This window comes from Tachypleus tridentatus, chromosome 8 (genome assembly GCF_004210375.1).
Source record: "Tachypleus tridentatus isolate NWPU-2018 chromosome 8, ASM421037v1, whole genome shotgun sequence".
In the NCBI taxonomy this organism is placed as follows: domain Eukaryota; kingdom Metazoa; phylum Arthropoda; class Merostomata; order Xiphosura; family Limulidae; genus Tachypleus; species Tachypleus tridentatus.
In genome coordinates, this window is record NC_134832.1 from 12,758,040 (window position 1) to 12,768,414 (window position 10,375).

Genomic DNA, 10,375 nt, shown 5'->3' on the forward strand with positions numbered 1-10,375 from the left:
TAAATATAACTATATTCTACCAGAATACTAAAATGTTATAGTTGATTTTAGAGATTAAAGAATGATGGTTTTAATTTAGAAAATGAAAATCACGAACTAATAATATGAATGTTAGATGTACCGAAATCATAAATACTAACATAATATTAACATACAACGTGGTGTTCTCATATACACCTATTATATCTAGAATATTGTTTGTTTTAAGTTAAGCACAAAAGGCTATCTATGCTTTGTCCACTCCGAATATCGAAACGAAGTTCTAGCGTTCTAAGTAAAGGCATTCCGTTGTGCTATTTAGATAATCGATTGGTTTTTGGAATTTCGCAAAAAGCTACTCGAGGGCTATCTGTGCTAGCCGTCCCTAATTTAGCAGTGTAAGGCTAGAGAGAAGGCAGCTAGTCATCACCACCCACCGCCAACTCTTGGGCTACTCTTTTACCAACGAATAGTGGGATTGACCGTCACATTATAACGCCCCCACGGCTGGGAGGGCGAGCATGTTTGGCGCGACTCGGGCGCGAAACCGCGACCCTCAGATTACGAAGCGCACGCCTTAACGCGCTAGGCCATGCCAGGCCCTTAGATAATCGAATATGGACAACAGAATAATTAGAATTTCTATAAAAAAAAAAAAAGAAATTGCAAAGCAGTTGTGTGAACTTCTTTGACACTGACTGAGCCTGACACAAAAATGAAAGAAACTACACGCAAATTTATGCATAGCAATACGATATTTAAATAAAAAATCAAGATAAAAAACACTTCTTATTGCAAAGTGAGACGCAAGTTCTGCCTTAGACTAATTGTTATCACAGGCTGACTTAAATCTTGTTCCATACTTAGAGATCATGGCATTATAAAGGAAAATGAAATAACTTGTTTCGAGACAAGTGCTGTTAAGTTCTCGAGATGTCGCCAGACGTCTCACCAGATGGCGCAACTATTTATTTTATTTTTCGTTTATTTTGAATTTTGCACAAAGCTACACAGGGCTATTTGTGCTAACCGTCCCTAATTTAGTCGTGTGAGACTAGAGGGAAGGCAGCTAGTTATCTCCACCCACCGCCAACTCTTGGGCTACTCTTTTACCAACGAATAGTGGGATTGACCGTACTTTATGACGACCTCACAGCTGAAAAGGGCGAGCATGTTTGGTGTGACGGGGATTCAAACCCGTGACCCTCATATTACGAGTCGCGTGTCTTAACCATCTGGCCATATTGAGCCCGTTTATTTTTGTACCACAAGTGCTAAGTTACAGCTATCTTTTCTTCTTGAGAGTTCATGTAGCACCTTTGTCAAATGACTCAGTTCCGTGTGTGACTGTGGTAATGAAAAAAAGCTTTCTATATTAGGAACTTGATGTACTTTCTTCATGTGCCCGCAAACTGTCACATGAGTCAATCTGCTCACTACAGATGGCATCACAAAAACTAGGTTTATATTCCATTATGACAAATGAAATAATTTCTTCACTGCACAAGGAGGTTGTACACCTGTTCAAATTTATCAAGGACTACTAGTGAGTATCTCAGATATAGTTTTTAAGATAATACCTTTGTTGGCTAGATAGTGTGAATATTCCTCATGTAACGCTGATAACTGTTTTACAGTGAAAACTACACAATAACTAAGAAATTAAGAGTTGCAACATCCTTTCATCTGAGCTTTCAAATTCCTAAAGAATATTTTCATTTGTACTTAGTGATGATATTCTAGGTATTACATTTCTTATCAGCAGCTATTACAATAATTAAATGATACTTTGGAGATTATGCTGTAACAGTCTACTAAATTTGTTGGATTTTTTGTCTTGAATTTTGCGCAAAGCTACGCGAAGGCTATCTACGTTAGCTATCCCTAATTTAACAGTGAAAGACTAGAGGGAAGGCAGTTAGTTATCACCACCCACCGCCAACGTATGAGCTATTCTTATATCAACGAATAATGGGATTGACCATAACATTATAACGCCTCCACAGCTAAAAAGATGAGCAGGTTTATTGGTACAAGGATTCAAACCCGCTATCCTCACATTGTAAGTCAAGCGTCCTAGACACCAGGACATGCCGAGCCTACATCAGTGGAATAATTTGCCAGTGTAATAGATATAGACTGATACATCATGAACCAAGTTCATTTTGTTTTTCTGTCAAGTACCAGAGTCATCGCCAGTCTCCATTCTGAAACTGATGTTCCTTGACAGCGTTCTTGTAACATCTCTCCTTTGGTACAGTAGCTTTATTTAACTGTTGGTGTGCAAACTTGTGCATATCGAACAGCATAGATCACAACTACTCCATAAATTGTTGTGGAAACTACAATACACCTACTCAAAGGGAGGACCATACATTAACATCTATTTATTTATTTAGAAATTTATTATTTCTCTATCAAATATGAACATATTCAGTGTTGAACCAACCGAATTCTGCAAATACTTTGACCATAAACTGTGCTAAAGTATCAAACAATGGATAGTTCGTGAACTATCAATAATGACCAGTATATAAACAACTGTCTCATACAAATTTTACAAGAGGTCAAATGAATATCCAGGGCTATTCTATGTGGGGAAGAATTGAGAATTCTATAACCAAAATTTACCATATCCACATAACTACTTCCTCTGAGCAGCACGCATTGTATGATGCCGACACCCGTTCTTGATATTATAAGTCAAATGCAGCCTCTTTACACGTTAGAAGAACTGCACGTTATACCTTAATGGCATTATGCAAAGTGTGAAGAAATGGCTGCCTTAGGGTTCAAAGAACCTCTAGCTACAACAAATGTTGAAAATTATGTGCAACACTTTATTATTATCGTATAGCATGCCTTCCTTCACACTTGTAACTGCTCGTATAAGTTGTGTTCCTCAGTTTGTGCTGATCATATTTTGTCTTGCTACATTATTTTTGTGTCTTTTAGTCGTTCTTCCTACAGCACCTGAGGCATTAGTTGAAGCATCCAGTCACCAGTGGAATTCATACACTCCCCTTTGATACTGCTATAACAGAAACGACTGTAGAATCCCAGATCAGAACATATATAACGAACTGGCATAGTTTAATCATTCAATGAGACAGTTTATCTACATTTCATTGTTGTACTTTCAGGTAATGTAGTATGATCATGTCATATTTCTGTAGCATTGTGACTTAACAAGCTTTCATATGTTTCGGATTCTCAAAGTTCATGAAACATCTCAATGACACATGGTGTACGATAAGTGTGAACCTTGTGCCATATAACTAGTAGTGACAGTGCTCAATGACCATCACAACTACAAGTGTTTATTATCTAGCATGTAGTTTCATCATTTTAGAGTGTATCGGTAATTTATACTTTTACATGTTCCATCCGACAATTGTAAAAGTACTACTCAGATTCCACTTTTGCCAGCAGCAGCATCCAATAACAGCTCACAGTTCTATTGCAAATATTGTAGCATAGAAGCTTCTACAATAGCACATTTTAGGGCCATGAATGCTTCTTGAACTGTAGTGGCTTTTGCAAGGTCAGTGGATATACCATCTTTACTCTATATATATATAACGAAGAAATTTGCCTGCAATATGCAGAAACTACATTTTCCGTGTTTCAACTTCAGTTCTGACATTCCTATATGCTTTTATATCATGAAAACGTTCGTAGCAGCAAACGCAAACATGCAGCCAAATAGAAAGACATCGTCAACATAGTCCACGCATTTCTTCCATTGAAACTTTATAAACTTACGAAAATGGTGGGAACGTTATACAGGTTGATTGATATGGCTCGAAATTCATGCTAATCATGTAAAGTGCTAGATGTTTTCACTATATTTTTGCCATCTAGCACAACTGACAAATTTCTGGATTATGGATATAAACTGTTTAAGTACTGGACAGCATCCAACATTTCCAATTTTTCTTCACTGTAATGGGAAGGTGTCAACATATACATTACAGAATTCGCTTATTGGAAATTAATATAGTATTTGAAAATGTCCTTTTTCAGACAACCAGTAACGCAAATGACTCCACAATATCTGAAGGTCATATGATTACATCCTTCATCATTCATTGTATCTCATCATTAATGACTTTTCTATTTTTTCCAGAAATGCTCAACTCAGCAAATACTTGATTGAAAATACCTTACTTCTGTTTATGCGGTTGCAAATGATTTTGGTTAGACCTACTCCCCAAAATCAAATTTTAAAAAATTTCTGCGAGATTGATTCCTCAGAATACTTCCAAAATATAATTATAAATGATATTTTGAGATTTTAATTTTTCGAGGTAAGTTCATTATCTTTTGTTTGTGATAGAGTAATTTTAAAAGATCAAAACTGCTAGTCCCAATTTTGTTTCCTAATGTAATTGTTATTGTGATGTATATTATTAAATCTTCAGCCTGCGCAGATAAAACCTATCTCTAGATAAAATACATTTAAAAATATTTAAACCTTTAACTTGTTTAAAACTTGCCATTTTATCTCAGGTAGTTTGAAAACAGTGGTGTTTTGTTGTTGGTGATATCAAAAACAAAAACTACACTGCCTGTATACTTTGTCTTACAATGTTCAAATTTCTCAAGCTGATCAAATTGTAAATGGGTCCTGTAAAAACTGGAGTTATTTTAATGTTTGTAAGACATTTGCGTTAAGGTTCCTTGTGTAGTTATACTAGATAGTATAATTTCTTATATACATTTCTTATTACTTTTAGAGGTGTCTTAGGCTGTACAGGAATTTCTTGTATTCCACGAAATCTAATCCCTCGGTAGAATAGCGATAAATTTTCGAATTTACAATATTAAAATCAGGAATTCGCTTCCCCTTCATACATACAGAAGATAGTTTGATGTGGTTTGTCTGTAATAACACACACCCACACTCCACGAAATATACTAAATTAACTTGATGAGTTTTTTCTGTTTACTTGATTTACTGAAATCATTGCTTCAGTTTATTTTTTGCTGCAAAAACTCACGAATTTTCTAACTGAATATTAGCATGAATTCTAGCTTCATATTTTACCTCTTGGGTGAAGGTAGAGATCATGACATGTATACATTTTAATAAAAGAAAACCATTGGTAAACAGATAAGAGTGAGGTATGGTATTGGAATCTGGTTCACAAAGTATGGTTTACGATATTTTAATTAATTACCTTGTTGGTTTAACTGGTCTTTGAAATCGTAACACATATAGGAGACAATTATTCATACTGAAAGCAGATTTTTTTACATTATATTTTGGCAAATATGTTCTTCAATCATCATCGGTGGACTGGTCATGCAAAATACGTCCAGTTTGATAAGAACTTCACAAAACTATGTTGTACGAAGAGAGAAGTCACATTCATCAAATCTTCAGTGATTGCTGAATACTATATTGACCAAAATTTAAGGAACAAAAAATGTCTATATTAATATGATGAATCATCTCATAATTTGGATATTACAATGCTGACAAATCTTTTTTGGAGATACACGCTCACACACATATACACGTGTATATATAGGCCCAACATCACTATTTAAAAAGGTTGTGTCACAGCTACTTAATTTCTTATTAAAATGTACTTCAGGATGGCTGATTTGGGTATTAAAACTTTTACCAAAATAAAGCAGAGAACGACGTTTCGACCTTTTTAGGTCATCTTCAGGTTAATAAACAGAAAGTTTGCAACTGACTGTTGCCAGGTGCGTCTTAGAGACGAGAGTGTAAACCGGTACGAGATTGTAGGAGGCGTTGCAGTTACATATTAGGTTATCAATTAGTATAGATAAAAAGGTGTTCCTTTATATTGGTTTAATTTTGGTTTTAGTTGTTGTATAAGTAGGGCTTATCACGCGCATGCCCGTGATAATTGTTAACAGCAGATTGTCATTTATTATCATTATTCTGAATTATTTTAAATGAAACAGCTTTAGGAGTTATATGTTATTAATAACTACAGTAATTCACAAGAAATAAAATGATTGAGTTAGTAATAATAATAATAGACTTTTTAAAGAAAAAGGAGGAGTCCTCTTGCTTATTTACGTTTATTCATTGTTTTACTATTAACCAAAAGCATTTTGTGAAATAATACGCTTGGGATCATACTATGTAACATAAATAAAAAACAAGGAAGGTATTGTTTGTTTGTTTTGAATTTCGCACAAAGCTACTCGAGGGCTATCTGTGCTAGCCGTCCCTAATTTAGTAGTGTAAGACTAGAGGGAAGGCAGCTAGTCATCACCACCCACCGCCAACTCTTGGGCTACTCTTTTACCAACGAATAGTGGGATTGACCGTCACATTATACACCCCCACGGCTGGGAGGGCGAGCATGTTTAGCGCGACGCGGGCGCGAACCCGCGACCCTCGGATTACGAGTCGCACGCCTTACGCGCTAGGCCATGCTAGGCCATAACAAGGAAGGGAAACTTTGTTTTGGAATTTCGCACAAAGCTACTCGAGGGCTAACCCGCGAAGAAGGGAAACTAAGCATATTTTACTCTTAATGAGAGGCCTGGCATGGCCAAGTGCATAAGGCGTTCGACTCGTTATCCGAGGGTCGCGGGTTCGCGCCCGCGTCGCGCTGAACATGCTCGCCATCCCAGCCGTGGGGGTGTATAATGTGACGGTCAATCCCACTATTCGTTGGTAAAAGAGTAGACCAAGAGTTGGCGGTGGGTGGTGATGACTAGCTGCCTTCCCTCTAGTCTTACACTGCTAAATTAGGAACGGCTAGCACGGATAGCCCTCGAGTAGCTTTGTGCGAAATTCTAAAACAAACAAACTCTTAATGAGACTTTTGTTGTTGCACCAACGATAAAAGATATTTTATATCAGGATTGTATTTGGTTGTTTTGAGAGCTATGAATGCAGCACTAGTTTTATCAGCAAGCCTGTTTCTCAAATTGCACTTTATAAAATTAATCACTGAAAATAATGACTCGTATAAATATGTTCATTAAAATACTGTTAATACTGCTATTGAGACATTGTTCAGGCTGTTGAAAATTTCAGAAAAAGAATTTCAGAGTTTCAGAACATCATTTTCTGCGTTACTATAATCACTAATCGATCTCTTTCAGTATTTTCTAGTTAAGCTCTTAAGTCAACAAATTTTTGCCTCCAAACTGAACTGCTTTGTAAATCAGTTAGTTGCTTTCTCAAAATTGTTTAAGTCAACCCGCTGCAACATTTCCAAATTCAGTTTGTCTAACATTACACTGTCTGCATATTTTATGAATTTTGCAGTTTCTTTAAATAACCTGAACTTATTAAATCTTAAAGAAAATTGTTCAAAAGATGAATTTATGATGCCTGAAAATTGCATTTGCAAGCTCCGAATGTATATTTTCTCATGAATTTCGAGATCTCTCATGTGTTTTTTAGGTTTAGTAAATATTTAAAAGTGTCATTGTAAACATGACGTTTAAAAATTTTCAGTTTGATTTCAAAAGCTTTTATGTTTTCACACATAACATCAAGTGTTTTGCCAGATCCTTGCAACTTGGTGTTCAAGTCATTTAATGTGAGGAGAAATCTGTTAAAAAATCAGGCTAAAAATATCAGATAATTCTTGACAAGAAAACGTTTCATTTCTCAAAAAGAGACATATTTCATCCAAATACTGAATAAATCGTTTAAGAACAGAACCTCTACTTAGCCAACAAACATTGTCATAATTAAGTAGTCCTGTGTACACTGAATTCGCCTCTCTAAGTACATTCTGAAATTGTCTTTTTTAAAAGCATGCACAGTAATAAAATTAACTACCTCGGTTACAATTTCCATCACTTTTTCAAGTTCCTTAACGCAAGCTTTTACACACAAAGCCTCCTCGTGTATACTACAATGAAAGCTTATCTGTGGATGTCCAACATATTTTGCAAACATATTTACAAAATCTACTTCTTTGCCAGTAATGCTGGGCTCACCATCAGTTGTCAGAAAGATTATTTTTGAAAGGTCAACTTGCCGATTGGATGATTCGTTTACTTCCTTACATATTTCAGCGCTTGTGGTGTGTTAAGTGATGTTACCAAGTTAACAAGTTCTTCGCAAGGAAGTTGCGAACCAACATGAACCAATATCTTTTGTTAGTTGTTCTGCTATGTTTTTTCCATCTTTAATATTTTATCTTTTACTGTATTACTTCTCACTGGCAATTCTTCAATGCGCTGAATAATTTTTATTTTTCTGGAAAAGCGTCAAAAAGGTAAGGAACACATTAAATCCATGACTCTTTAATATACTTCCCTTCACTAAGTAGTTTTCCATGTTCAGTAATAACCTCTGAAATCTCAAAACAAGCAGCAGCAAAGTTGAAACTACCTGAAACAAATTTCATCAAAATATTTGACTGCATGTGTTTGTTGCTGACTTCTCGAGAAATGTTCTTGTTGTTCTTGTCCACCCTTATCACAAAGTCATTTATGAACAGTTTCATAATGCCGCTTTATCTATAGATTATGTGCTGCTTACTTGTTTTTCTGATCTAATTTCAAAAGTAGATCTTAGTTTAATTGTACTAACACTAGCACTAAATATATTATTAATTGCAAGACTTCGTTATCAACCAAAAATAAAGGAATAAGTTTTGATGATCCCATTGATACTTTTTACGTGTTTTTTAATTTCAATGTTATCCAGTTTGTTTTAATTTTCCCTTCAAGTTTGGTCCGAAAATCCAAAAAACATTATTAAGACCATTCGGTTTGAATTTCTCGCAAAGCTACACGGGGGCTATGTTCTCTAACTAGTATTATAAGAGTAGAGGGAAAGGTATTTCGTCATCACCACCCACTGCACCGCCAATTCTTGGACTACACTTTTACCATCGAATAGTAGGATTGATAATCACCTTATAACGTTAAAAGGCGAGCATATTTACTGGGACAGGGATTAGAACCCATGGCCTTCAGATTGTGAGTCAAGCACTTTAACCAAAGACTCATTGAAGTCGTGAAACCTCCCCTTGAGTGCTTTGTATCAATAAGAGAGTGTCGTGAAACTTCATCTCTGCTGTTCTATATCAATAACAAAGTATCGTAAAACCTCTCCTTGACTGTTTCATATCAATAATAGAGTGCCCTGAGTGTTTCATACCAGTAATAGGATACAGTGAATTCTCACCTTAAGTGTTTCATCTCAACTATGTGTCGTGAAACTTTCGCTTAAGTATTTCATATCACTAATATACCATCGTAAAAATACGACTTGGCTATTTCATATCAGAAATAGAGTGTCATGAAACCTCGGCTTGAGTGTTTCATATCAATAATATGGTGTCATTAAACAAAGGTTTGAATGTTTCATATCAGCAGTAGGGTGTCGGAAAACTGGATTTGAGTGTATTATATTAACAGTGGGGTATCATGTAACGTTACCTTGAGTATTTCATTCTACTAATAGGGTGTCATGAAATCTTACCTTGAATGTTTACATACTAATAATAGAGTGTCATGAAATCTCAGCTTGAGTGTTTTATATCAGCAATAGAACGTTGTGAAACTTCAGCTTAATGGCGTCATATCAACAATGTAACATGTAGAAAACAATGGTGATAGTAGCTAGATAATGTTTGTTTACCATTTCTCAGAAAATGTCATAATTTTATGTTAAGGTTTTTTTATAACACAAGTTAAATTTTTTTTTTCAAACTGGAGCTATTTTTCATCTTTCCAGAAGAAGTTTCTCAGCAAATTCTGTTTCAAGCAATTATTAATATTTAAATATACTTTGGTATATTTAGAGGACTGTACTTTGTTAAAAGCAATATTCACAAGAAACATATATTGACTATTCTACTCATAGCAACACAACGTGTCTGTATTTTACTGTGCAATTACTACATTTTCACATATTTCTATGCTTGTTTGTTGTACATTAGAAATCTAAATTAAATTAACTATTTTAGCAAGCATATTTGTAAAATGAGCCTTCTTTTTTAGTCACTTCATTATGAAATACTTAGTTAAAAACAGTCTTTTCGTATTTTAAACATAATATTTTATTGTTTTAAGGCCACAGTTTATTTAAAGAAACATATTTTAAACAATATAAATAATTAGGCAGTTAAAAACCAACAAATAGGAATCGTAAAAAATAAGCAAACAAGGCTGAAGATACTCTAGATGTTTACTTCCTCAAATTAAATCCCTATTTTGGCTTCATGCTGTTACCTAACATTAGATTTGGTTCAGTCAAAATAGTAATTTTTAGTTTGAATAAACAATGTTTACAATATTTCCAGTCTTGTTTCCAATTTTCTTTTTATGATCGATATTGACATGTACGTAGGGTCTGTGAGGAATTCAAAACGTGTAATCTGATTTTATTTTACATGTTCCCGCAACCACAAAGCTGAGTCAAGAGGGCGTG